At 39.1% G+C, this 26,309-nt stretch overlaps 1 long non-coding RNA gene across 2 annotated transcripts in view; it reads left to right on the top strand.

Moving 5' to 3' along the window:
* Positions 1 to 26,309, top strand: part of LOC134761956 (uncharacterized) — a 147,570-nt gene that overhangs the window by 103,765 nt on the left and 17,496 nt on the right. Inside the window, exon 3 of one of the 2 annotated variants that reach the window (XR_010141230.1) lies at positions 25,823 to 25,881. The exons of the other annotated variant lie outside the window; for it this stretch is intronic. This is a non-coding gene — a long non-coding RNA (uncharacterized LOC134761956). The remainder of the gene's footprint in view (positions 1 to 25,822; positions 25,882 to 26,309) is intronic. 2 annotated transcript variants of the gene reach the window in all.

Raw genomic sequence — 26,309 nt, 5'->3', positions numbered from 1 at the left:
TAATAATTTACTTTTAGATTTAGAATCTATTTGATACTCATATTGGTTCTTGTGAAGATGTTTAATAGTTCCACCATTTAGAGAAAGCATCCTGTAAAGACTCCATCTATAAGGAGCTCAAACTGCATGCCTATCCCTCCATTTTCTTCTTCCACTTTCATTCCAGAGATGATGCTACACTTTCATCTTAGGGAAGCTCCTTGTAAGTTTCATACCTTCTTGGTGATTTGAAGAAAAGAAAGAAAATTCAGTGTTTTTTTCTTAGACTAAATCTGAAGTAGTTTCATGAGGGGTATGATCACGTCTTGATAACATTAGCATATTCTGATGAGCTCTATAGTCAGTTAAGCATCTGAAATTCCTTTGGGCAAGCTGCTCTTGACTTCAGTTTTGTTAGAGGAAAAAATGAGAAACTCCCAAATTCAAAATCTTTCTCGATTGTTCTGGGCTGCAGAAGAAATGTGTAAATCAACAGGGGATTAAGGAATAATAGAAGTAAAGAGAACCAAAAGCAGAGTCTTTCTGAATAAAGAGGTCAACATTCAGAGTTAATTAAAACTTACTGCCAGATCCGAAGTTGCTGGGTCATGTGTGGGACTTGCAAACCAGAAGCATGCAGACATTACTTGGTCTTTGGCCTTGAAAATAGTTTGAGTTTTACTGCTAATATCCATAGGTTGGAAGGTTTCATATGAAAATCTATATTTCTGATTTTCTTGAAATATAGACAATTCTGGCAACAGTAGACCTGTATTTTTCTGAATAATAATCAGATAGTGCTGAGTAACAGCTAGCTCCTTAGACAGAGAAGAGGCTCCCCAGTTTGATCCAGTCCTGAGTAGGACAATTTCTGTTGTTTCCTGGCTCTCAGGATGAGTGCCTTTGCCAATCATCTTGGTATTCACTTATTATAAGAGTTTTATATATATACACATATATAAAATATATATTATAAGGGTTATTATAATTTAGGATTTTGTAAGGGCTACTCATATTAATGGAGAATATACTAAACATGTTATTTGCTAGATAGTTCACTTGAATATTTATCTATCTATAATATCTAACATTGCTTTATGCCTGGTATTGTATAGGCACATCACATTTCATTAGTTCCTCCTAATAGCCTCATGACAATATTACGATAACTGTAATAATGTTAATATTGGGTCAGACCCAATATTAACCAACATTTTATAGATGAGGAAACTGAGGAACTAACAGCATTAGTGATGCTCACATTGCCCAGCTGGCACGTGGCAAAACCAGGGTTCCAAGCCAGCAGTCCAACTCAAATGCCCACATTCTTAATCACCACCTTTCCTGCCTCCTATCTGTAGAGAAGAGGGACCAGTAGTAGCTCCATGGCACTTCAGGCAATCTCAGGTGGAAGATTTGTGAACAGTGAAATGAGTATCAAGTATGTCTGTAGGGACTCGTATGTGAAAGGTGAAAAATAGCAGTGCATGTGCCTCCCCTGGTAAATTTGTGCATAAGCAATGACGGAGCTTGTTGCCCTGCTGATTCTGGCACTAATAAGTAGAGAAATTGGCAGAGTTTCTAGCTGCTTCCTGTATTGCCATTAGCAGTCATGGTAGGCTAGACACGAGAGAATACCAAAGCAGTAGTTGGTCTTGTGTCCTTGTGGGACTCTAATTATTTGGGACTCACATTATTTGGGTTTGCTGGTGTTTTGTGAACTGGTAATGCTGGTGCTGCCAGCAACCCTGGCATTGCTGGCTAGAGAGCAGCTGCACTGTGGTGGAAGGCATGCGATCTCTATGTGTTTTATTTTCTTTGTGTCACAGTGCTGATCAAGCTATGGATAGCTTGTTAGAGGAAAACTTAACCACCATCGTCCTGTGTACTGCTGTAAATGTGGAAAGCCTCATACACTACATTGCTAGAATGGGAACCAAGAAATCGTTGTGACTAAGAATGTGATCCTAGGGGCCCAGTGGACCTGGGTTTGAATTCTAGCTTTGACTGTTAATAGCTGTGTGACTTTGGGCTTGTTAATTAACCTGTTTGAGTGTCAGTCTCACAATTTATAAAATAAGGACTAATGTGAGTAATGTGAGTAACTGGTAAAATCATATTTTAAATATTATTAGGAGCAGATGGAAAAATACGTGGGTTTCTTTTACTAGCACTATCACAGGCTCTGCTAAACCATGCCTCTTTGATTCCAAGTCATGCTTAATAGTACCATTGTCAAAATAGTAACTTTCAGTGAGAAAAAGATACACTAGCACAATGAACCAACTTGTAAGGCATTTTGTTTTGTTTTGTTTTGTTTTTTGTTTTTGAGACTGAGTTTTGCTCTGTCGCCCAGGCTGGAGTACAGTGGTGCGATCTCCGCTCACTACAACCTCTGCCTCCCAGGTTCAAATGATTCTCCTGCCTCAGCCTCCTGAGTAGCTGGGATTAGAGGCACCCAACACCATGCCCAGCTAATTTTTTTGTATTTTTAATAGAGACGGGGTTTCACCGTGTTGTCAAGGCTGGTCTTGAATTCTTGACCTCAGGTGATCCACCTGCCTCTGTAAAACTAAAAAAAATGTATATCTCAAAATCATGGAAATGCGATTTATCAAGCCTGAGCTGTATCTGGTCAAAAAGACTTTGCTTTATTAACCTTCCAGATATCGTTCCCCCAAATTGAGCCTAACTGATGACTTTGTTATTTCTCTCACGAAGTCATTGACGGGCCCTTGTCCATTCTGTTTCACACACTATGGAGTAGCAGAAAAAACACAAGTGCCTCCTGTTGGTGGACACATGGGCAAGTTACTTTTCTCTGGCTGAGCCTCTGTTTCCCATCCTTAAATTGGATATTACCCATCTCATAATTGAGAATTAAATGAGACAACATTGACAAGTCCCCCACCCTGATGCCTTCCACAGAAAAGGAGCTCGATGTATTCTGCTTCTTCTTGCTTTCACACAACAGACTGTGTGCTACATGAATTAGAGCTAAATGACTTGTACACAAGGAAGTGGCATGGGATGACATGGAACATTTCTGAATAAAAAAAAATTAGACCGCTGAGAATTCTCAGCCTGTGTATTTAGCCAGCACTCATTGTGTAATGAGCACCAACATGACAAGCTGGCTGCAAAGCCCCAATTAATTATGCTACCTGATGTGGGGTGGCTTAGAGATTATGACTCTGGAAGGGTCCACCTGGGTTTAGCAGAAGAGGGGCTTCTCTGATGAATCAGTGATTTTAGGGAGGCTCTGAGATGTTAAAGCAAGCTTGAGAAACAGCACTCCTACTCTTTCCAAAGAGTCAAATTTTTCATTTATTTGTTTAACTATTACTTATTATTATTAATTTTTTGAGACAGGGTCTCATTCTGTTGCCAAGGCTGAGTGTGGTAGCATGATCATGGCTCACTGCAGCCTCCACCTCCTGGGCTTAGGCAATCCTCCTGCCTCAGTGTCCCATGTAGCAGGGACTACAGGCACACTCCACCATACCCAGATAATTTTTAATTTTTTTTGTAGAGACGGGGCCTCACTATGTTGCCCAGGCTAGACTTGAACTCCTGGATGCAAGTGATCCTCCTGCCTCAGCCTTCTAAATTGCTGGGATGTGTGAGCCACCATGCCTGGCCTATTATTCTTAAGGCACCTTAAAGTACCTCTGCTATAGTCTAAATCTGTCCCTCTAAAATTCATATATAGAAACATAGTTGTCAATGTGATAGTATTAAGAGGCAGGGCCTTTATGAAGTGATTAGGTCATGAGGATGGAACCCTCAAGAATGGGATTAGTGCCCTTATAGAAGAGGTGTGAGGTAGCTGTTTGCATCTCTCACCATATGAGGACACAGCAAGAAGGCGCCATCTTTGAAGCAGAGAGCAAGCCTTCTGAAGACACCAAATCTGCCGGCACCTTGATCTGGGGCTTCCCAGCCTCTAGAACTGTAAGCAATAAATTTCCATTATTTACACATTAGCCAGTCTAGCAGTCCAAAGGAAGTAAGACCACTGCCTTGTGGCAGGTATTGTGCTTGGCTGGGTATATAGTGGTGGATGTGAGACACATGTGGCTCTTGTCCTGTGAGGCTTGGAGTCTAAAGGAGCAGATAGACAATAAACACAGAAAAAAAAAATCAGCAGAGAATTATAACTTGAGATAAGTATCACAAAAGAAAAGAGCAGAGCACAGGGAATAATAAGAGAATGTTGGATGATTGAGGAAAGTCTGTCAATGGGGCTGACATCTAAGCTGGAAGAAACTAGGAATTCAAAGCACAAAGAAAAGTATTCTTGGCTGAGGCAATGGTATGTAAGAAGTTTCTGAGGCAGGAAAGAACTTGGCATGCTTTAGGACCTGGGACCTGAAATAAGCCATTGGGTAAAAGGACAGTGACCAAAGGACAGTCTCTTCTCAAACAACAGATTCACTTATTACTTCAGTAATGTGTTTTGGTGAATCTTCATGGATCATTATGATATGACCCAAATACTTGAACTCCCAGGGAGAAGATGCAGGAAATGGAACATGCAAGGAATATGAGTGAAGAGCTGATTGTCTTTGTCTTCTCCTGGTGATACATGTTACCATGACCCATGTATATCATCTTTGCTGTGATTTGAGTCACACTTTGCCTCTCCAAAAGTGAAAGTTCAGAGAATGAAGCAGAGGCTCCTGGGGTTTGGTTTCTCCAGCTGGTACTTATTTCATTCTGGTTGTGTGGACTGGTCATTTGGTTCCTGGAACTGGACCAAATCTTCCTGGAAGCAATGAGCTAAGAGCCCAGCAGAGTTTGAGAAGATTTTCTTCCATTAGCCGAGTATTTGAAAGCAGTTACATCTGCTTTTCATTGAGGGATTGGTATTCTAGAACAGTGTACATCTTAATAGGTATTGGATGAAAAATAAAACTAGGGAAAAATAAGTTTGGGAAGTCTTGGGTGGTAAACAATGCTAGATTGCTTTATTACAGGACTTCCTGAAGCCTTTTATAGGCTTACAATTTCTCAATTACTGTAATGAATGTTTATATAGTCATGTGTCACTTAATGACAGGGTTATGTTCTGAGATATGTTCTGAGACATAAATTGTTAGGTGATTTCATCATTATGCAAATGTCACAGACTGAACTTACACAAAGCTAGATGGTATAGCCTATGTGCCTAGGCTAGATGGTATATGCTATGGCTCCTAGGTTATGAACCTGTACAGCATGTTACTGTACTGAACACTGTAGACAATTATAACACAATGGTACGTATTTATGTATCTAAATATATCTAAACATAGAAAAGGTACAGTAAAAGTGCATTATAAAAGTTTACAAAAAATGGTACCTCTGTACAGGGCTCTTATCATGAATGGAGCTTACAGGACTGGAAGTTGCTCTGGATGAGTCAGTGAGTGAATGGTGAGTGAACATGAAGGTCTAGGACATTACTATACATTCCTGCAGACTTTATAAACATGGTACGCTTAGGCTATGATATGTTTTGGCTCTGTGTCCCCACCCAAGTTTCATGTTGAATTGTACTCTCATAATTCCCACATGTTGTCAGAGGAAACTGGCAGGAGATAATTTGAATCATGTGGGCAGTTTCCCCCATACTATTTTCGTGGTAGTGAATAAGTCTCACAAGATCTGATGGTTCTATCAGGGGTTTCTGCTTTTGCATCTTCCTTATTTTCCTTTGCCACCACCACATAAGAAGTGCCTTTCGCCTCCCACCATGATTCTGAGGCCTCCCCAGCCATGTGGAACTGTAAGTTCAATTAAACCTCTTTTTCTTCCCGGTATCATGTATGTCTTTATCAGCAGTGTAAAAACGGACTGATACGGTAAATTAGTACCAGTAGAGTGGGGCACTGCTGAAAAGATACCCAAAAATGTGGAAGTGACTTTGGAACTGGGTAACAGGCAGAGGCTGGAACAATTGGAGGGCTCCGAAGAAGACCAGAAAATGTGGGAAAGTTTGGAACCTCTTAGAAACTTGTTGAATGGCTTTGCCCAAAATGCTGATAGTGATATTGACAATAAGGTCTAGGCTGAGGTGGTCTCAGATGGAGATGAGGAACTTGTTGGGAACTGGAGTAAAGGTGACTCTTGTCATGTTTTAGCAAAGAGACTGGTGGCATTTTTCCCCTGCCCTAGAGATTTGTGGAACTTTGTACTTGAGAGAGATGATTTAGGGTATCTGGCAGAAGAAATTTCTAAGCATTAAAGCATTCAAGATGTGACTTGGGTGCTGTTAAAGGCATTCAGTTTCAAAAGGGAAACAAAACATAAAAGTTTGGAAAATTTGCAGCTTGACAGTGCAATAGAAAAGAAAATCCCATTTTCTGAGGAGAAATTCAAGCCAGTTGCATAAATTTGCATAAGTAATGAGGAGCCAAATGTTAACCCCCAAGACAATGGAGAAAATGTCTCCAAGGCATGTCAGAGGTCTTCATGGCAGCCCCTCCCATCACAGGCCTAGAGGCTTAGGAAGAAAAAATGATTTTGTGGGTCAGGCCCAGGGTCCCTGTGCCTGGTACCCTGCATCCCAGCTACTCCAGCCATGACTAAAAGGGACCAAGGTACAGCTCCAGTTATGGCTTCAGAGGGTGGAAGCCCCAAGCCTTGGCAGCTTCCACATGGTGTTGAGCCTGTCAGTGCACAGAAGTCAAGAACTGAGGTTTGGGAACCTCTGTGTAGATTTCAGAGGATGTATGGAAATGCCTGGATGTCCATGCAGAAGTTTACTTCAGGGACAGGGCTCTCATAGAAAACCTCTGCTAAGGCAGTGCAGAAGGGAAATGTGGGGTTGGAGCCCTCACACAGAGTCCCTACTGGGGTACCACCTAGTGGAGCTGGGAGAAGAGGGCCACCATCCTCCAGACCCCAGAATGGTAGATCCACTGACAGCTTGCACTGTGCACCTGGAAAAGCTACAGATATTCAGTGCCAGCCAATGAAAGCTGCCAAGAGCGGGGCTGTACCCTGTAAAGCCACAGGAGCGGAGCTGCCCAAGACCCACCTCTTGCATCAGCATGACCTGGAGTCAAAGGAGATCATTTTGGAACTTTAAGATTTTGACTGCCTTGCTGGATTTTGGATTTGCATGGGTCCTGTAACCCCTTTGTTTTGGCCAATTTCTCCCATTTTGAACAGCTATATTTACTCAATACCTGTACCCCATTGTATCTAGGAGTAACTGGCTTGCTTTTGATTTTACAGGCTTATAGGTGGAAGGGACTTGCCTTGTCTCAGATGAGAGTTTGGACTGTGGACTTTTGGGTTAATGCTGAAATGAGTTAAGACTTTGGGGGACTATTGGGAAGGCATGATTGGTTATGACTGGTTTTGAAATGCGAAGACATGAGATTTGGAGGGGCCAGGGGCAGAATGATATGGTTTGGCTCTGTCCCCACCCAAGTCTCATCTTGAATTGTACTCCCATAATTCTCACACGTTGTCAGAGGGACTTGGTGGGAGATAATTTGAATCATGGGGGCAGTGTCCCCATACTATTTTTGTGGTAGTGAATAAGTCTCACGAGATCTGATGGTTTTATCAGGGGTTTCCCCTTTGCATCTTTCTCATTTTCTCTTGCTGCCACCACATAAGAAGTGCTTTTTGCCTCCCACCGTGATTCTGAGGCCTCCTCAGCCACGTGGAACTATAAGTCCAATTAAACCTCTTTTTCTTCCCAGTCTCAGGTATGTCTTTATCAGCAGCATGATAATGGACTAATACAGCCTACACTAAATTTATAAAAAAATTTTTTCTTTAATAATAAATTAATCTTAGCTTACTGTAATTTTTTACTTTATAAACTTTTAAAAACTTTTTGACTTTTTGTTATAACACTTAGCTTATAACATAAACATATAATATGTGTACAGCTGTAAATAATATTTTCATTCTTTGTATTCTTATTTTATGAGCTTTTTCTATTTTTCCTACTTTTACGTATGTTTTTACATTTTAATTTAAATTTTTTGTTAAAAACTAACACACAAACGTAGGATCATCAATGTCACTGTCTTCCCCCTCCACATCTTGTCCCAGTGGAAGGTCTTTGGGGGCAATAACATGCATGGAGCTGCCATCTCCTGTGATAACAATGCCTTTTTCTGGAATCCCTCCTGAAGGACCTGCCTGAGGCTGTTTTACAGTTAACGTTTTTTCTATAAGTTGGAACACACTTTAAAATAATGATAAAAATTATAGCAAATACATAAACCAGTAACATAGTTTTTAATTATAATTTGAAGTATTACATGCCATACATAATTTGTGTGTTATAATTTTATATGACTGGCAGTGCAGTAGATTTGTTTACATCAGTATCACCACCAACATGTGAGTAATGCATTTCGCTACGATGGTAATATGGCTATGATGTCACTAGGTGACAGGAATTTTTCGGCTCCCTCATAATCTTATGGGACCACTGTGTATGTGTGGTCCATTTTTGGCTGAAACATCATCATGTGGTACATGACTCTATTTCTCTTAGGGTAAATATGAAGTAAAAGGAAAAGTTTTTAAATGATATTTAAAATTTCTTTAAAATATTTGGGAAAGACTCAACTTATAACATATGCCATAATCAAGATTGATAGCATTGGACAATTAGGAGTGTGAAACAAATTATATGCTACAGTATAAGGAATTAATGGAATGGAATTTGAGCTGTAACATGAAAGGCAATGGTATGTAGCTAAGTTTCAAATTAATTCCCTTCAGAAATAAGCAACACACAGCCATGGTCAGCAAGATATACCTCAGTGAGTGCGTGAGTTAAAGGCATCTCTCATGTGGCTGGAATCAGGGATACATTTGTGAGGATGTATAGTTTGGGGGAAGAGTCTGTAAATAAATGCCCTCTGTGAAAATAGAATGAGGTGGAAAGTGAAGGAGAGGGAATTATTAAAGGAGAGGGTGGAGATGAGCCTAGCCATATGGTCAGTGCCATAGCGGGCAAGCCTGTCAGGGGTAGGCATTCTGGGAATGCAGGCGAAAGGGAATTTGTCCTGAAAGAACCACATGCATTCCGCCATGAGGAAATGAGGACAGAGGGCTGTGGGCAAGACTCTGCTCGGTGACTGACACTTGCACTGATTGGAGCCAACACTGGATATTGAATCATTTCTACGCAAAGTTGATTAGGATGGATGGGAGCCTTCTAATGCCCTAAAAACATTCCATTCAGGGCAAACCATACTCATCCGAAGTGCCATACACAAGATTGGCTTCTGTTTTGCAATGTATGTGACTAAATTTACTCAACTGATTAGAGGCATATAAATAGATCTTTCAAGAAAGTCCTCTTTTCTCTAACTAATTCCTGTTCCAAATGTCTCTCTATAGCTACCATTTATCTATTAAAGTATTGATTATATTAAAATTTCAAGCTTTCTGGATTAGGCGGAAAAAATGATAACTTTAGAGATGTGCCTTTGTCTACGCATTCCTTGCACCTTTGGTTAGAAAAAGAGGACTTTCTTGAAAGATCTATTTCTATCCTTCTAATCAGTTTAGCTTTGAATACTTTAGAGTTTGCTAAGAGTATGGATGAAAAGACTTTTTTTGTTTGTTTGTTTGTTTTCACCAGCTTTCTATCCCCTCAGCAGGGCACAAGCATGGGGTCGTTACAAGAGGCATGGTAGTTGATCATCCCTCAATTCTCTCTCATTCTGTGTGCATGCAATGCTGATGGAAATGCAGCCAGGTATTTGGAAAGCTACAAATGGCACATGCATACTGCGTTTGCCAAGCTAAGCCTCTTTCTTGGTATAATAGATGTATATTGGTTATAATGCCATCCATCCTGACTTCTAACATAAAAAGTAGGAAAAAGATTCTAGCTCATTTATGCTTTGCTTTGTCCACTTCCCCACTCCCTACCCACTGTGCTAGACGTTGCCTTTTCATGAAAAATCACTAACCCCCAAGATTCTCGGGCTAACCTAACAGACCTAGAATTGTTAGCAAATTAGTCTCTCTCACTCACACACACTCACACATAATCACACAAATACATTATAATCTTTTAATGTTCTACTTGAAGGATTACTTGAAATTTTTGCATAAAAGAATAATTATCACAGTATGGTTATATTATAATGTGTACAAATGACCTTAATGTGATGTAAAAACACATGTCCCTAAGAAAACTCTTGCTTCAAATCCTAATAGCGAAATTGATATTATGAAACAAGGTATTTTATGATATAATAATGGCTTAATTTTCTCATAACGTTCCATAAACAGTTACTCAAATTACATCATCCTTTCACTAGTGACAATGGTTTAAAATATCTTGCCTAAATAACAATTTGTTATATAATGTCTGGTATAGTTTTCTAGAGACTTGAGTTGTTTTCTTTTAGAGATAGGAATAAAAACTTTCTTTTAAAATAAAATCTAGCTCTTCCCCGCGTATGTAGAATTTTAACATAATGATCTTCAGGGGGTACAGCATCTATTATATTAAAGTTTTCTCTTGTGATGCCCATGATGTCTTATTAAAAGGGGACCCAAGGAAGGGACTGGTTTGATATAAGGTAAAGTACTCAAATGGCCTTGGCTGATGCTGCATGCTCTATGGTTTTAGGATATTATTTGGGGCAATAAATCATGTTCCTGTTCTTTGTTCTGAGTCTGGTGTTTGGACTGGATGAAAGGGCACTCGGATGGTGAAAATAAGTCTTCTCTTATTTGTCTGTACGTATTTTTTAATACATTTTCCTTCTCGTCAAGAAGCTGTCTCTCATACTTTCTTGCTTATAAAGTTCTGGATCTTTGTTGCTTTGGCTTTATTAAGTTTTACCAAATTTACTTAATATTGATGCTGCTATTTGATCCTGTATATGTGTCTGAATAAAAATATTAAAAACTTGGCAGCATAAAGCAGATTCAGGCAAGTGTATTGCTTAATCAGTACATAGCCAACCATGAAAGTCTGGAATTCCCATTTGAGTCTATACAATTCCCTGACTCAAAGGAAAAGAAAAAAAATCTTATTCTGAGATTGGGACCTGATTTGCATGTGACTGAACTCAGTAATTGTCTACACTATGGTGGGCCTAGGAATTAGAGAATGCAATTATACAACTGATAGACCTTTTGAAAAGATGCTTCAGAAATTTATAGAAAAACACATCTCCCTTCTAAGTCATTGAAGCTGCACTTTGTGAATATTGTGTTTTTAATGTAGACATCTAAGAATATTGGTCTCAAATGCCCCACCGAGTATATGTATATATTTGCTATTCTCTGTGGCTTTCTGGAAGTGCCTGTTAGGAACAATAATAACAAAGAATAAAAGCTGGATTCTCCATTGATTCTTTATTCCCATCGGGGGCAATCTAGTTCATGGTTTTTTTACTTTGAATTATTCAATTCAACTTGTATTTGTAAAGCACCTGCTGTATATCCAGTCCTTGGTGGTGTGAAGAGTTCTCAAAGGCATTCGAAACTTGGTCTCTGTTTGGGAATTTACAGTAAAGTTGGGAGGTGGGACTCACATTAAACAACCAAATGACTGACGTGGTAATGTAGTTCCAACATGTATGATATGGATACCCTAGTCCTCAAAGTGTGAAATGTGGACCAGCAGCATCAGCATCACCTGGGAGTTTGCTAGCAATGCAATCTGCGTTCTCCCAAGATCTAGACGTTAAAGTCCAAGTTGAAGCACTCAAACAGTGAGCACCTGGGGATCGAGTTCTGGATGAGGCTGATAGAGACTAGAGTTGTGGGAAAAGGCTTTATGGAAAACCACAGAGGTTCTTGGAAGAAGGGTAGGATTTGGGTAACGTGGATTTTGGACCAGAATGTCTGAAATTGTTTTTTATGTGAAACTCATCTCCCTTTGGGTGCTTGTTTAAAATGCTGATTCCTGCAACTCCCTCTCCATGCCTTACTGAATCAGAATCTCTAGGGAGGGCCCTACGAAATGCATTTTTAACAAACTCCCCAGGAAAGTTTCTAAACTAGATTTGAGAATCACAGATGCAGATAAAAAGGAGTGCATTCAAGTTAGGGAAAGTTTGCCCGCAGAAGCCACACAAGTTTTGTTGTCTTTGTTTCTTCCCTACTGCCCTAGCCTTCATCATTTCTTACCACTCTCTATTCTAGTTTATCCTCCTTACTGTTACTAGATGAGCTATAGAAAACCAAATCCAACTGCCTTGCCAATTGCAAACCCTGCTGTTGCCTAAAGCTGGACTCTTAGAGTGTGACTGTGGCATTAGCAGGCCCTTTAAACACTGGCCTTGCTTTGCTTTTCCATCTCATCTCCCAGCACTTTAGTTCTATGGCCATGAAATTCCAGGCAAACTAAACTCACTCTTCCCAGAACACGTTGGGCCCCTTCAATGCCTGAGGGCATTTCCTTAGAATGCTCTTTTCTTCTGGCAAACTCCTTCTCATCCCTCATCCTCAATAGCACTTCTGGCAGGAATGAAAATAAAAATTGTCTTTTTGCAGAGCTGTTTGCTCTCCATAATCTAAGGTTGGCAACTGAAGGCAGCATTAGAAAAGGCAGTATTTCTCTTTTTTGGGGAAAGCAATTTATTGAGCTTTTGATTATTGCAAAGGCCAGGCATATTCTGGAGAGAAGGGTCTGGGAAAAGAGGAGCAAAGCTGCTCTTTATAATAAAGTATGAATGTCTTCTTTGAGACAAGGGAGATTGTTATAATGTTTCCTTTTTGTTTCTGTGTTTGCTTGTTTGCTCTATGTAGCCTGCAGAGCCAGTAAGATGGGCCTGGTAAGGAGATGGGAGAAGCGGCATGTTCTGACCTTTCAGTATCACTGGGGCCAACTAGGGGTAAAAACAGAGTGCCAGGTGGTGACACCTGGGAGGGGCATGGATGTGGTCTTCAGTGATCATCTGACAGCCAGTCAGTTGATCACACAGTTTTAGCTGTGTCTTCTCCAAATTGCGATTCCTCTATGTTATAGTCAAGTCTTCAGTTAAGCTGGCTCACTGGTATTGCCCCGTTTTGGTCTTAAGTTGGCACCCCTTGGGAGAAGGAAAGGACCAGCTCTATCCATATTTTGGAACTGCAGCAACTTGGAGAGAGGGTGAGGAGTGGGCACACTGAATTGAGGAAACACTCTGAGCATCGGCCTGGAGACAGAATTTGTGGAGTTAACACAGTAGGTACACCCCTGTCACACATCTTCAGAATCATTCATTCATTTATTCATTCAATAAGCATTGACTGAGCACCTACTGAGTGTCTGGAATTGGTCACCTCTCTTCTTCACTGAGGTCTGTGGAGGAAATGACATAATTTTTCCAATTGTTGTCTAATTCGGACTTGATTCTTAGCAAGTCTTTAACTCTTCTCTGAGTGACTCAATTTTTCAATCCCCTAGAGCAGTTAAAACATTTTGGTATTCTCATTAAGCTACCTATTTCCTCAAGCCTTGCCTAGCACTTCACAGAAAAATAGAGATGAATTTATTCTGATTCTTGTCTTTCTGCTCCAATGTTTTGCTATTTTTTCCCATCTTTATTCCTTCCTTCTTATGGAAAAGGTGTCTTAGGCCTTTTGAGTTAATATTGTTATGATGATTAAGAAGGGACAAATAACCCAACACAAAAGTAGGTAAAAGCATGAACAAGCATTTCTCATCGGAGGAAATACATGTAGCCCATGCATATATGAAGAAAAGACCAAATATGACACGCATACTTTGCCCAGCGTCTCATCCCCTCTGTCTCTTTTAGAACCTTGCTCTCTTGTACCTATGTTTTCAATCTCTCCCACTTCCTTGGCTTTGCCATCTTCAAATCAGCAGATTTCTATTCTGTTTTCCCAGGTGCCGTTAGTCTTTCTTTTCCACCTTGCTACCATAATTCTTGAAAACTCAACTGCGCTGTCAGTTTCCTCATGGCCTCTATAGTCCCCATCCCTTGCAACCTGGCTTTCATCTCTGTCACTCCACTGAAACTTCTCTGGGCAAGACCACAATAACCCCCTTACTTCCAAATCTAAAATCCTCTTTAAATTCTCACTGCCATGATCTGAACGTTTGTGTCCCCTCAAAACTCGTATGTTGAAATCTCAACTCACAAGGTAATGATATATATAAGGAGGTGGGGTCTTTGGGAGGGGATTCTTTGGGATTGGTGCCCTTATAAAAGAGGCCCTAGAGAGACCCCTCAGCCCTTCTGCCATGTGAGGACAGAGGAAGAAGTCAACAGTCTGCAACCTGGAAGGGGACCGCGGCAGAACCTGACCATGCTGGCAGTCTGAGTGTGGACTTCCAGGCTCCAGAATTGTGAGAAATAAATTTCTGTTGTTTCTAAGCTACTCAGTTTATGGTATTTTGATGTAACAACCTGAACTGACTAAGATACACTATTTGACCTTGATGTCATAGCAATATTTAAAACTGTTGATCACCTAGTCATTTCCTTCTTGAATTTTTCTCTTCTTAGTTTTTTTCTTGCCTCTCTGTTTTTTTCTCGGTCTCTTTCAGTACCTCCCACCTCCGCATGTGGGTGTGCCTCAAGATACATCCATGGTGTTTTGCTTTGATCTCTTTATCTCTGTCAAATACTTTCTCTGAGCAAGTTTATTTATCTCTGTTCCAGACTTTGGCTACCTCCATAGGCATTTGGTTCTCAAAACTCCAGCCTCCCAGCTCTTGATTTATCTAGTCATATTTCTAACTGCAACTGAAATAATTGTAAATAGCAATAATAGCAATAACTGCAACTTAATGTTGTTGTTGGGGTAAACCGAGATAGTAACTACAAAAAGCTTAGCACAGTGACTGGCATACTGTGCGCCCTTCATAATTGTTGGCTGCTGTGTTCCTTACAAGAATAGAAGGATAACAAAATCATCATATCATCATCACTTTGATGGCTACAGAAGAAAGGCAGAATATTGTAAGGCCAGTATAAGGCCAATTAACTCTCCAAGTCAGCTGTGGCTTAAAAGCAAACTGCAAAGGACCTATAAATGGGGTCTTCATGTGATGTTAAAATTAATTCTTTTTGCCAAATATATCCAGATCTCTGCCTTCTGAGTACATGGTAGGATGGTATTTCTTGGACTCCTGGAGTTGGTGGGGTTCTGTGGCCACCTCCGGTCAATGAGATGTGAGAAGAGATGATGTGTGTCATTTCTGGATCAGGCTTTTAATCGCCAGTGCAAAACTCTCCAGAGCACTCTCTTCTCTCTGCCAAAATGTTCTAGATAACAGATATTCTATCAGCCAGGCTTGTTGGTACTTATAGACAAATACATGTAGGTTCACTGCCTCTTCTTTATATGACTAGGTGGGTTATAAAGGTTACTAGTTTTGTATACCTAAATATAAATGCCTCTCTGGGGTTGGGAGAGGAAATTCACTACTCCACTGTGTGGTTTTGCTGCTAGTGATACTACAGAGCTCCCACTATGTAAGCACATATCTAGCTAGGTGGAATGTTCGAAGTTTAGAAAGAATCTTGGCCATGCGCAGTTGCTCATGTCTGTAATCCCAGCACTTTGGAAGGCTGAGGCAGGAGGGTCCCTTGAAGCTAGGAGTTCAAGACCAGCCTGGGCAACATAATGAGACTCCACCTCTATAAAAAAAAAAAAAAGAGAGAAGGAGAAAGAGAATCTTTTATTATAAGTGTGCAGCGAGTTGGTTGTTGCTTTTGTTCCTTTTAGTTGCTCTACTCTAGCTTTTAATAATTATTATTGGTTTCTTCATGTTGATTTAATTTGTTGTGAGTTGTTAAATCATAGAGTGTATAGAATGCATTTTAATTTCAACAGTATTTTTGGCCTATAATTTTCTAATAATTTGAATGTAAGGCATAATGGTGTTGTGGCTGAAATGTAAATAATCTGTATATTTTTCTTAAAAAATGTATCTGTACTTCATCTAAAATTCGCTTGCACAGTAATACTTCATTGGTGATATGCTCTCTATAAATCTGTGCTACTTAAAACATATGCTAACTAGTTATAAGATAATAAGATGACCAGGATATTTTTAATTTATAGGGCATTTAAAATACATTTCACCTTATTTAATTCTTACTGTGATTTTGGGAGAAAAATTCCTCCATTTTATAGAAATGGAGATGCAGAGGTAGGATGAAAATTTTGTATAAGATCATATTTTTCTTTCTGGAATAAACAATGAGCAATTATGTTGTGTGGTTAGCAGTACATTTATTGCAGCGTTTAAATTTTGATCCTCTATCATTGTTTTTTATTACTAAGTTATGAGTAGTGGGAAGGATTGGTGATGTGGGTCCCAGGATCTTTGGCTCTGAGACTGGGGGGCTGAAATACAAATGTTGGAGAGTCACTGACACAAGTTCTCTTGAGTGGCCTGGTGAAGAGCTCAGCCACTGGCATAATCTTGTTGAAAACACCCTCAGGCTTTCAAGATGTGAAGGATGCAAAAGAAGAAGGATTAGATTTTTCTTACGTGGTCCAGAGAAAGGTTGCAAACTCGAGTTATACCCGTGGCCAATAGGCAGGTAGTAGACATGATTGAATAGTGAAGTACAGGAGAGAGTTCTGGGCATTGTGTAGAGTATATGACTCACTTTAAAGCAACAAAAGATAAACAAACAAATGACCCCAAACAGCAAAACAGGCCTGCAGGCTGAATTCAGTGCATGGACCCTCAATTGGTATTCCTTGTTCCAGAGGGCAGGCACAGGTCCATGAGAAGGAAAGAAGAGGACTTTGGCTCAACATTAAGACTCATTTCTTGTAACTGCTCCTGCGTGAAGTTGAAGAAAGGCTGCATGTAATCTTGCTGGATGTAGATGCCAAGATTTAATAATTCTTAATCCTTAGACTCTAGAGAATGTACATTTTTTTCCCCTAAAAGGATAAATAATTGATTTATTAACTTCGACTATTTTTAAATAATTTCTGTTATCTCTGTATCTTCCACCTTTTGGCCTGCTCAGCCTGCAGCATTTAGTGTTTCTGGCAAGGCAGGGCATCTCAGTACGCCATCGGGAATTTGGGGACAGCAAGGGTCTGAGTGGGCCTTTTTTCTCCAATTTTTATTTCTCCTGGATTATTATCAGTGATTCTGCATTTCATCAGCAAGTTATTGGGGACAACATATATCTGGGATGAAGGACTTAAAAGCAACAATAGATTTTCTTAATTTTCATTCATCATAAACTTTGTAGCACCTTGCAGTTTGAAGATTATTTTTCTTGGTGAAAAATGTAAGCAAAACTGATGGTGAATAATCCTGCCTTTTATCTATCATCCTTTCAACATTATATCACCTACTCCAAACAGTGGGTCAATCCATTCCTTTATACTTCTTACTTCTCCCCACCCCCCAAAATTTTTAACAACATTTGTGTTGTCCTTGGCATGATCCCCAACCTTCCGCTTGTTCTTGACTTAGTTAAGATGCTAGTCCTTCTTGTTTGTGCCTCTCCTTCATGTTTGATGACTGGCACATTTTGATCAAAATCTTTTCGAATCCTACTTCACCAGAGAAAGCCCTGTGTAGCCACATCTGTGTCTTTGATTGCCTTCCCTCTCCTCTTTCCACCTTCGACCATAATTAACTTGACTGTCAGAAATTTGTTTGATTATAGCTTCCTACTTATGAGTCTAATGTCTGTGGTAACATACCCAATTATCCCCTGCTCCAACACTTTGAAATCTGCTCACGTAAAATCGAGAATGCACTGATGGATACGTCTTTAGTTCTTTGCATTACGATTCAAACTTACTGTCAACACAACTACTTCCTTTCAGTATTATCGACATTTCCATGTTATCTACAAATATTCCAGAAAAAGGTCCATGCTCAGTGGGAGGCAGTATGGTATCTTGGAAACAGCATAGCTCTGATGAGCTGTGTGGCCTTGGGCAAGTTGGCAAACCTATACAAACCTCAGTGATGTTTCTCATCTGTAAAATGCAGACAGTACCCACCTTATGGGGTTATTGTAATAATTACACATAAGAAATGCTTTCAGCAAGTACCTGTTATAAGAGTTCTGTAAGAGGTAGCCAATATCTTATTTTAAGACATAAAACATTCAGTGAAGTGAGTTGAGAGTTTACCAGATGCTTCAATTTTAGTGGAAGAAGTAACTTCTGCCATCTCATGGTTAAAGGGATGATGGTGACCATGACTCTAGTTCACATTTACTGAAACACTCACTCTGTGCCACCATTTATCCCTAAGAGCAGCCCTATACAACAAGTAACTTTTACCATTTCCATTGTACAGTTGGGGAAATTGAGGTATAAAGAAAGAGGAGGTAAGTAACAGGGGTTTAAAGTGGCAGAGACTGGATCCAAACCAGTATGCACCTGACATTGACATCTGTGCTCTGGAGGTTTGGGTGACCCCCAGCACTTGTCAGGGCCAGGCCAGCCATGTCCCCTGGCAAGCCTGTCCACACAGTCCACCTGGAAGCTCTGGGTCACACCCCGCAATGATGCCACTTCCATGCCCCCCTCTTTTATCCTGACCCAGTTTTATTCATAGTGTCTTTGCTCTCTGCTCTTTGTACCTGCACACAAAGAGCAAAGATGCTTCTGAAGTCTCAAAAAATGACATTTCGCTTTTTTTTTTCCCCCAACATGGTTACCGTTCTGTGTGTTGAACTCTCCTTTCCCATTCTGCACTTGTCTTGATGACATCTCAGTCCAATTCCACAAGTTTCTAGTCCCCTTCAGTGATTAACACAATTTCATCTTAGTAATTAAGATTAAGTCATGCTGATTTCTAAGCTTTGGTTTTTGATTTGATTCAAAGCTCTCTTCTCTCAGGGCAGAAGAGAGTTCCCAGCATGGGTCTACAGCAGAGTGGGGGTTGTCTGCTCTCTTGCTCTCCCTTCCATCTTCTCTACAGTGAGGCTATTGGGGTTTGAATAGGAAGGAGGAAGAGGAAAGCAGCCTGGCATTTTGTCTGTGATGAGGTTCTTTTTCTGCGGCACAGTAGATAGGAATTGTGGTGGTTAATTTTGTCAATTTGGTTAGATTATGTTGACCAGCTGTTTGATCTAACACTAGTCTAGATGTTGCTGTAAAGATATTTTAAAGATGTCATTAACATTTACAATCAGTTGACTTTAAGGAAAGTAGATTGCCTTCCATAATGTGGGTGGCCTCATCCAATCAGTTGAAGGCCTTAGGAACAAAGACTGGGATTTCCCAAAGAAGGAATCCTGCCTCCAGATGGCAATATAGACATTCTGCCCAAGTTTCAAGTCTGGGACTTACATTAAACATTAACTCGTTTGGGACTGCAACATTAACTCTTACCTGAATCTCCAGCCTGCTGGCTTGCCCTACAGAGTTAGTTGGACAGCCCCAACAATTGTATGTGCCAGTTTTTTAAAATCTCTCTCTTTCTACACACTCACACACACACACACACACACACACACAATCAGTCTTCTGTATCTGTGTATTCTGTGTTACGGCTTCAACCAAAAATTGAGATCAAAAATATTCGGGAGAAAAACATTCCGCAAAGTTTTAAATTTGCCACGTGGCGAGTACTATGTTTAATCCACATGAAAGAAGTGATGTATAGGCATCATATTAGGTACTATAAGTCATATAGATGGTTTAAAGTATATGGAAGGATGTGTGTAGGTTATATGCAAATACTATACCATTATATATAAGGGACTTGAGCATTGGTGGACTTTCGTATCTGTGGCAGGCAAGAGGATGTCTTGGAACCAATGTCCCATGGGTACCGAGGAATGACTCTGTATCCTCTTGGTTCAGTTTCTCTGGAGAACTCCGACTCACACAGTGCTGATCTCTCAAATGGGGCATATATACTCAGGGGAGGTGCAAGATACTCCACTGGGATGCTGCAAGAAAACATGAGAACTTCTGTCTATAGGTTTGTGTTAATCCAAATAAATAAAAATAATTCAGCTTCATTAATGTTTACTATGCATATAGACACCAGCATCTCCCCTGGATCCATATGTCAGCTGGTCATGTTTAATGTACAAGACCTGAAGATTCAGGGTCTAGGAGGGGAGTTTCACAAAGTACAGGATTTGCCTGCAATGCTCTTCCACAGTCACTGGCTTTTTGTGTATTCAGACACTTTGCAATTTACCCTTGGAGAGTTAAATGTATTTATGGATAATATGATCTAATTTTAGAAAAATCAGTCTTGATACAATGGATGAATAATTTCAGATGATCTTTGCAAGGAATCCAGGGTTGGAGTAGATGTTAATAATGTAATCACAAATGAACAAAGGATACAGCAGAGATTTCTTGTGCATCCTGTATAAGAGCTTCTTCCTCTCTATGTTATGGGAAAGACAGAAAATCTGAGACACTCCAATTAGAGATGACCGAAAGGCAGCCAAAAGGTTTTTCTAATTATCAAGAGACTGTTAGAAACATGGATTTGCATTCATCCCATACCTTAGCTTAAGTTTGCTTTAATGTCTAGTCCCTTTTTATACGCGCTGAGATAAACCATTGAAAAAGCATTTCCTGATCTAATTCTGTTGCCTGCTTCCTTTATTCCCTGATATTATATGAATAGATGTAGGGAGGGAAGGATGATTTCAAAGTTTTATAATCCTAGGTGAATGGGTGTGTTGCGATGTGGAAAGTTGGGAACTTAATTGTGGATGGTGTTGCTTTTTGGACAAGCTACATCTGAGGTCAGAAGACATTTAAGAATGAACTGAATAATACACACATACACACACACACACACACACAATAGTACATATCGAGGTATATACTTAAAGAGTCTATTTTGAAGAACGTGAAAAAATGAATTTGTAAGCTCAAATTTCTATAAAGTGTACTGCCATAGTATGTTAAAGCAATGTGCTATATTACACTTTTAAAAATACAGATATTAACTCTTGAGTACATTTATAAATAATAATGCATTGTGAGGGAAAAGTGTTGGTTCCAAAGTGGTGGTGCTTAACAAAGTGCAAGATTATGGTGTTTAATTGTATGTTTTTCAAACAAAGCATTTTTTAATTAAAATGTTTGTTGCTTGTGTATACAATTTACAAATCTGATTTTTTTCAAGATGCTTTCCCACTGGAGGTATGTGGACTGGTGAGAGTATAAAATGATAATGCTGTTGTCAGCTCAGAGTGGAGAGAAACCAGAGGACTCTTGGGAGAATCACTGTATCTAAGCAAAGTTAGATGCATTTCATGACCCTGCAAAATCTGAGCCCATTATAAAGAGACACCTTGAGGCTGAGATCAAGTCCTTGTTTTCTTTTGCCTTTGGCCTTTCCATGCCTTTGCTTCTCCCCTGCCAACCCTCCTCTTCCTACAACACATACATCTACAGTCTCCTGTGAAACTGGACAGCAAGCCGATAGAAATGAGTCAAGTCAACCTGAGCTGAGGGCTTTTGGACCTATGAGAGTTAACTAGTCTGAGTTCATCTTACTCATTGAGCCTGGTCAGAATTCCCTAAATGCCATATGGCAGCAGCGAGAGTCCAGTGTGGAGCCTGTGTATTCCCTGAAAGAATGGATTGTGCAGATCTAGTTTTTTAAAAAAATAAAAAGAACAAGAAAGAAAACATCCCAAATCACACAGTAGTATGAGGCAAAATATCTGATTACAGAGTCTAAAACTGCTTTGTGTATGTAATTTTTGAGAAGAAAAAAATTACAAGCCAGCAGCAATGAAGTGCTTAGTGCAAGATTTCAGTTTTCAACCTTGCAGCTATTACATTTCAATCTGAGCAGCAGGAAGATTCTGCTGATCCTAAGCTAACGAATGTCAAGAAGGAAATGGCTTCTTTCTTCTTTTAGCAGGTGGTTATTGTTTTAAAAATGAAGAGCCTTAAACCTGGCTGGAATCCAAGGCATGTCACATAATCTTGATCTGGAGATCTGCAGTGAGACTCCCCAACCCCCAAATATTTGATTAGAGCATATGTAAATTGTCCTATGTTCTTGGCATGGGCTGAATCAGGAATGACAATGTAGATTATGATGTTCTTATATAATCAAAGGTTATTATTACTATTTTTCCCCAAAGGAAGTAAAACTTGTTTAGTCAGGGGATCTGATGCTGCTTGGTATGGCAGATAATTTCTGCCTATATACAATAAGGAAATAAACAATGAATGGAGCAGTTCATGACATTTTATAAATATAACTTAGATTTTTTGAAAAATTAATAACAATGCTAACACAAAATATGTAGTCATTCAAAGAACTATTAGCAATTTTCTTTATTGACCCCAATTTCTAAGGACTATCATAACTGACCATAAGCCCTGAATCAGAAAATTAGATTTTTGATCAAATATATACCAAACCTATTTAGAAATTGTGTACTAGCTAAAATATGAAAGAGATGCATTTCTTACTATACAACTAGTTGATGAGGAATTTCAACATTTTATCTACTGTGTGTCTGAAGCAGCATCTGGAGAAGTAAAAATCGCAGTAATCTTAAATGCCAAAGTTCAAGGCTCGGCAGAAAACAGCTCCATCCTCTTGCTAATATCCCTGGTTTGTCCCATAGATCTGGCTGTTCAGAGTAAATGCTCTAACCCCATTCCAAATATAGTTAAAATAATGCTAGGCAAGGCTTCTCTTAGCATAGTGATAAAGATACACAGGAGCCATAAATTTATCAAGAAAATGACATTGCTGTGAGTTAACACAATGAAAAATGGAATTGTATGTAGTTAATATAACTTGTCATCAACAGAGAATTACTGTGTATCTTACAGAGTAAATCCGGGGGTGTGGGCACTTCACACATATCACATGCACAGTTTGAATAACAACCAGAAACATGTTTATATCTCAAAGTTGTCAGTTTAAAAAGAATGCAGGTGAAATCTTTCCTATTTAGCTCTAGAAGTAGTTAAAGTATTAAATTAAAGTGCTTCTTGCTCGTAAGAATGAAAAGGGGGGAAGGGATGGAAACGCAGTGCAGACAACAACCAGTCTTGCCTGGAGATAGAAATGTATGCGATGCCTCAGAACAGACAATAGAAAACTAATGAGGTAAAAAGTCTGGCATGATTGTGATCTGATTTTCACAGATTAAACTAATGTCAACGAGGAGAAAAGAAGAATGAATGAGCCTAAATGGCTTTGAGACACCTGCAAATAATTGTATTCCCAGCGATAGATTATATGGGCATTGTTTTATACAGCGTTTTACAACAGAAGGAATGGAATGGGGATTTGGAGAGAGGTGGTATTCTTTTCCTCCAGCTTCTTCTTGTCCAAACATGTCCCTCCCTTAACCCCCTCTCTCCATGCATGTCCCAGGAAGGCGCTGCCTGTTGATACCCTCTGCCTTTTAAAATTTTACAATTTTATTGATAAGAAAATAAAATCACTGAAGCTAGAAGCTGTACCCCAATCTTTAGAAAGAAACATTCTTAGTGCTAGCATTTTATAGCACGTTATCTGTACAGTATATGTATGGGTTGCAATTCTTGGCAGAGTTCTAGGGGCTATTTTGGATTCATTCGCTTTATTTTCTCTACTTTGGGCCCTTGATCAGATATTCCTGGGCACATATTTTACTCAGAATTCAAGTGAGGTCCTCTGTAACCAATTGAAATTTTTGACTGACAGCCCTGTATGAGAGAACATGCTCCGAGTCCTATGGGCAACACCTATGAAACAATATAAACAGTTCTCTGAGCACTAGATAAGGATGGGGGGAGAGGTTAAATCTGTACAACTAGGCTTATGACCTGAAATCTTTTGTTACCATTTGGAAAACAATAAAAATAAAATGGTTATCATTGCAAGACCATTATACTTTTTGTACTCTCTGGAAATTAATTACTAATGTGGTAGATATGTACTGAAAACTTTATTTCAGAGTTTAACCATACTCAATTATGTGTCTAATTAGCTTAATATGACTTCATTTTACCAGAGAACAGTTTGAACTACAAAGAAAATACAATTTGATTTTAAAAGAGGTAACACAATTCAAAGCAGGGTAACAAATTCATGTTGACTTTTCTATGAGTCTTTAAAAAAAAAAAAACAGAAACAAGTTTATGGAGCTATAATTTACATATAGTAAAATTCCCACTTTTGAATATGAGCTCTGACAAACACAGGCATTCAGGTAACCACCACCATAATCAAAATGTAACATAGTCTCATACCTGCAAAAATGTCTTCAGGTCCCTTTGTATCCAATCCTCTCCCTCACCTCCAGCCCCTTGCAGCTGCTCATCTGTTTTCTATCCTATAATTCTGTAGTTTTCCCTTTTCTAGAATGTCATGAAAATGATATCATATATATAAGCTTTCTGAGCCTGGCTTTTTTCACTTAGTGTAATGTATTTGAGATTCATCTACAGTGCTGTGTGTGTCAGTAGTTCATTTCTCTTTATCACTAAATAGTATTTCATATAGTTCTAATTTTTAAAAAGGAACACATCTGCTATATGGTTCTTCTATTTTGGTTATGATGGAGCCAAGGGCAGACAAAGCCTCTGTCTGGTGGCCCTGGGCCCTCTCTGCAATTTCTCCCATGAAAAACACCTGGACAATAGGTTTTAGTGTGGGAGAAACCAAACCAGATAAGCATGGTGACGCTATGTATGGACTGTGTTCTCATCCCATTTGGGGTTAATTCTGATGAGAGAAGAGTGTCTAGAGCTGAGTTAGATATCTAACTAACGTACTAATGTTAGCAGTGATAGATTAAAAAAAAAAACTTTTCTGCAAATACGCCACTCAACGTTTATTGTTTTTCTGAAAGAAATCAACGCAAAGAACCATTTAGAAGGTTAGGGAAGATCTTTAGAGATGATTAAACTTGATGACTGAGATATTATTTTTCAAACTAATAGTGCACGCACTTATCTAGCACTGTCTAATATTGAAAGCATTTCCCACATGTGCTATCTCATTTAATTTTCATAGTGATCCCATGAGGTCAGCAGGGCAGATGTTATTACCCATAATTTACAGATGAAAAAACTGAAAGTCCAAGGACACAGTGGCCTAGTCAAGATCAAGCAGTCCAGAATTGTCAGTGCCTGCTCAAAAGCCTGAGACTTCTGACTCCCAACCTAGTGAAAACTGACAGGACCAAATTCTGATTAACGAATTTAAGCAGCAGTAAATATTGTCAGAGTTTAGTATTTGGGATTGTAATAGCTAAACTCATAAGAAAATTCAGCCATGAGTCTCTTGTTAATTCATAAAAAATTGGAATTTTTAAAAGGATACAATTTCACCATGTTATTAGGTTAAGCACTTCTAACACAAACAAGCAAACTGATGTATTGTAAGTTAGACCATTTTGGAATTTGTGCAGTTTGAATGGTTGAGTTATTTTATATTAGGGAAGTGACTGCACAATATTCATTAGCTAATTTTCATGATTTAAAAAAAACCACACATTGGGCCAAATTACACTTTCAGAGATGCCCTCAGAATTTTAATTAACATAATAGGTCCAACTTCGATTCTTTATTTAGTGCTTCTTTTTGATTCAAGAAGGTGTTGAGAATTCTAACCCCCCCTTTTGTAAGGTAAAAAAAAATCAGTTTTTGCAGGCTGAATTATATACCCATTGTCCAACAGTGAATTGTAGAAGAGTTCATCATAGGTGTGGGTTTTGTGAACGTGAAGTTCTTGCCCTAATAGTGGGGCCAATTGGTAAAACTGATCATATCCACATTTGTCGCAATGAATGGCTTAGTTATGCTATCTTCCCTAGTCCCCCACCTGTTCTCTTTTGGATTTGTGGAGGTCTGAGAATTATGGAAAGAACAAGGATCTGCGTATATTAAATGAGTTTTTAAAATACCCTAAAAATATCGTAATAAAGCTGAAATGTTATTATTTATATTTATATGGCAGCATGTCCCAGCAAAGCTTCGCAAAGATGTCAGTATTAATTGTCACCATCCTCCAGGGAGGTAAGTAATAGTATTTCTAAGCCAACTGGTTTATTTAAATTTAGTTCCTGTATGCATATGATTTTTATGCAAATGAGCTCCATGATAAAAGCAACCCTACATAACAATAACCTAATCTGTGTCATTCTGATGGCCTGCTGGTTTCAAGAATTGAGCGTAAATATATGGAACCTAAACAAATTGCATTCTAGGGTTAGAATCTCCCAGAAAAATAGACTTACCTTTAGCATCTGAGAGCTATTATCACTTGTCTTGTGGATCTATGGTTTAAGAAAAAATATATTAGCAGGAGCTAGGGAGTACTCGGTGCTTAACATAAGCAGCTGTTAATTGTAAAATGGCAGTCATTTATATTTTCCTAAAAATGTTCATATGGCTTTCAAAGAATTTTTAGGAAGACATTAAATCCTTTTCATCTATGCATCTGA

Source organism: Pongo abelii, chromosome 7 (genome assembly GCF_028885655.2).
Source record: "Pongo abelii isolate AG06213 chromosome 7, NHGRI_mPonAbe1-v2.0_pri, whole genome shotgun sequence".
NCBI lineage: Eukaryota > Metazoa > Chordata > Mammalia > Primates > Hominidae > Pongo > Pongo abelii.
This window is presented reverse-complemented; position numbering and strand designations above follow the sequence as displayed.